Source organism: Silurus meridionalis, chromosome 23, assembly GCF_014805685.1.
Source record: "Silurus meridionalis isolate SWU-2019-XX chromosome 23, ASM1480568v1, whole genome shotgun sequence".
NCBI lineage: Eukaryota > Metazoa > Chordata > Actinopteri > Siluriformes > Siluridae > Silurus > Silurus meridionalis.
This window is the reverse complement of record NC_060906.1, coordinates 1873172-1876913: the sequence shown is the minus strand read 5'-3', so window position 1 is coordinate 1876913 and position 3742 is coordinate 1873172. Positions and strand designations below refer to the sequence as shown.

At 38.0% G+C, this 3742-nt stretch overlaps 1 long non-coding RNA gene across 1 annotated transcript; it reads left to right on the top strand.

The window, feature by feature from the left end:
* Positions 1 to 272: 272 nt before the first annotated feature.
* On the top strand, positions 273 to 3584 carry LOC124376929. The gene is made up of 6 exons (XR_006924015.1): positions 273 to 302; positions 617 to 640; positions 784 to 810; positions 1057 to 1083; positions 1650 to 1676; positions 3475 to 3584. It is a non-coding gene; the product is annotated as an uncharacterized LOC124376929 (long non-coding RNA).
* The last annotated feature ends 158 nt before the right edge of the window (positions 3585 to 3742 follow it).

The following is a 3742-nucleotide window of genomic DNA, read 5'->3' as shown; positions in this document are numbered from 1 at the left end:
CAAGGAGACCAGCCTTCCCTGGGCCCATAGGAGTTTCAGATGTGCCAGCTTGTATAGAAGGCAAGATTGCAGACCCCCCCCTGAACACGTCGGTGACGTCGTGCTTTCCATTGTACTGATTACACATGTGATTCAAAGCGCTGAAACGTTATCAAAGCGTTGTTGACGCAGCTCAAGTTCCTGAAAGGGAACCTATTTTCTCAAGTGTTTTGTGGCCTATGTTATTAAATTGTGTATTGTTATTACCATGCCCAAATATATGTTCTTTATTGCAGCTGGACAACTTTTAACCCAAACAACAGGTAATTATTTAAATGTAGACATATGTAATATATTAACAGTATTGACATAGTTAACTATTTGTTTAAATATTTTGGTGTGAAATTGTGCAAGTGGTATTAAATTGTATCATTAGACAATTAGTATTGAATTTTACATATATTTTTTTAAAATAAAGTCAAACCTTGTAGCAAACAGGTATAGCAGCTAAAATTCAGAAAGATATGATACATTTCTTAGTATTGTTTAATAAATTTAGTATTTAGTTAGGTCAAAGGTAAAGAATTTTGTCAATGGCAATTTTCCATATGTTTGTTTGTTTTTGTTTTTTTTGCAGTGGGGCGAATCTTTAACCAAACAGGTAAATAAATTTAGATTTTTTTTTTTTACGTGTATTTTTTTTTTGGTTAATTGTATTGAATTGTCCATTGACTTGTCCATTTGATTTGGATAAGGGGGCGTCTGCTAAATTCTGCAATTGTAAATGTATGTTCTTTATTTCAGTGGGACAACAATTTAACCAAACAACAGGTACATAAATGTCAATTCACACAGATTAATTTTGATAAAATTAATATAATTATATTTATATATTTTATTATATATTATATATATTATATGGCATATACTGAATATGGTGGGGAAAAACAAAAAGAAAAACACAAGCAATAACAAACTAAACTAAAAGACTGAGACAGAGCTGGATTTCTCAGATCCTGACAGTATTCAGTTTTGCCAGTGGTATTAAATTGTCTGTATGTATGATCTTTATTTCAGCAGGACGACCTTTGAGCCAAACAACTGGTAAATATATTTAAATCTAGACAGATATGATACAAAATGTATTCCATGGAAACAATACTGTAAGTGGTGTTAAACTGTGTCAGTAGTATGGATTGTGAATATATTTAGACATATGATATATTTCTCAGGATTAATAAAAAATATATATATATATATATATATATATATATATATATATATATATATATATATATATATATATATATATATATATTAGAATGTGTATTTTTAGTGGCCAATCGGCGTTAAATTATGTTAATAGTATAGAACTGTTTAAACAGCATCTAGATGTTAGAATCTAAGGTTAAAGAGTTGTCCATATGTAGGTACATTAATGCAGCAGGACAATCATTAAACCAAACAACAGGTATATACATTTACCTTTACACAGATATGACACATTTCACAGTATTGATTTATGATAATTTATTTTTCTTTTTTGGTCAGTCATATTCAACTGTGTCTGAGGTATTCAGCATTGTCAGTGCTATAAAATTGTGTCCAGGGTATTAAATTGTGTGAACAGTGTGAAATGTCTCTTATATGTATGTTCTTGTTTTTTGCAGTAGGACAACAGTCCAACCAAACAACAGGTAAATACATTTTACTTTTGACAGATGAAAGGCATTTCTTAGTATTGATTTAGGTGCTATTTCATTAAGTGCTTAGGTATTGATAGTGTCATATTGTGTCAATAGTGTAAACATGTCAATAGTATAAAATTGTCTCTGTGTATGTTATTCATTGTGATTAAACAACTGTCCAATGTACTGGATAAATACATTTCAGTTTGGAAAAAAATGTAATTAACTATTTACATACTGATTTAAGAACTATTGTATTTTGTGGTCAATTGTATTAAACACTAAAAACCCAATTCAAAGTTAATCTTTTTCTTTCACATCAGTTAAATTATTGCACTTATTACATTTCACATGTTTTACTTGTGCATGAATCAAGCTGAATTTAAGACACCAGTTTACTGGTTTTAAGACACCTCACTCGCTGTCAGACCTACTTGCTCTTACAGTCCCTCCCAAGCTCCTCTGAGGGTGACAGTCCATGATTCCTTCCAGGGCACTGTTGCGCTACAAGATCTCTCTGAATTTGACGAAGGCGATGCTGTGTTTATGGTTTCACCAAAGGCGCCGTCATGCTTGAAGACCCCTCTGACATCCACTGAGGGTGCCGTGGCACCTGGAACAGCAACAAAGGGCTCCACCGCACCACTGCCATTCACAGAGGGTGCCATCTTGCATCTGACATCCACTGAAGGCGCCGTCACGCCCCAGAGTTCTGCCAAAGGTGTAACTGCGGTTCTGAGTCCTGCCAAGGGCACCGTCACACCCCAGAGTCTGCTCCTAACCTCCGCAGAGGACTTCACTTAGTCTCCGATCTCCGGCGAGGAGGTCGTTTGGCCTCTGAACTCCGCTGAGGGCATCGGCCTCAGATCTTCGCAGAGGGCATCGCTCGGCCTCTGATCTCCGCCGAGTGTGTCGCTCTGCCTCTGGTCCTTCTTCACCTTCCCCTGTTCTGTGGCGATGTGGATCGGTCCATGTCCTCCCTCTTCCGGGCTGCCCGGAGCCACCCCTGGAGGGGGGGGGGGTAATGTCAGGGAGCCACCTGCCAAGCCCCCCTCGGAGGCTCTCATGCTGCCTCTCACTGCTCTATTTGGCAGCACCTGTTCATTACGGTTCCCTTTAAAAGTTCCCGGTTCCCCCTCATTCACTGTCAGACCTACTTGATGGCTACAGTGATCTACCTGGTTCCTGACTGCCAGCATTCACCGCTGGTTCCTGCTCCGCGTTCTGATCGTAAGGACATTACATTCGCCTTGAGGATTACCCTCGCATTACGGATCACACCCACCTTACAGATCCCACCCGCTTTACTGATCCTACCTGCTTTACGGATCATCCCCACGTTACGGATATTACCCGCTTTTCCGATGATTCCCGCTGTGTGAAATATACCCGCATTCTAGAATTTCCCTTAGCGATACGGTTTGTATTTCTCCCTGACTCTTGTTTTTGGGCTGAACGTTAAAATAAACATGATTGAGTTACTCCCGTTTCCTACACGTGGTCACTACCCTGACAACGTTTTATTTTAAGAGCAGCCTGCAGTGTTTTCGATCATGGAATCGCTTGCCTGTCACCTCACCCAAATCCAATTGAACTGCTCAGGGAAGAACTGGATTGCAAAGTCTAAAAAAATTAGTGGCAAATTTTACAAGAGGCATTGCAAAGTATTTCAGCTGAATGTTTATAAATTTGTTTAGTCAAGGTAAATCTTCATACCATGAATTGCCTAGATTATTGCATAAAACAAAAAGAACATCCATGTGTCTCCTGTTTTAATACATTGCATATCTCTTCTGCTATGTCTTAGGACCCTTCTACCCATTTGGAACTGGAGACATAGTAAATGACCGGTTGGATGATGGCAGTTCATCTGTTATCACTCTTCAGCAACCATTTATATATTTTGGAACCACATACAAGCAAATTTTTGTAAGCAAAACTTGTTTCAATCAAAGGGTATCCCAGTGTATTACAGAACAGTTTCTATCATATAAATGTGTAATCTGTATTCTGAATTATACTGGTCATGTGGACCCAGTAGTGCTGTAGCAGAGCCAATAACTGTATATTTAAAA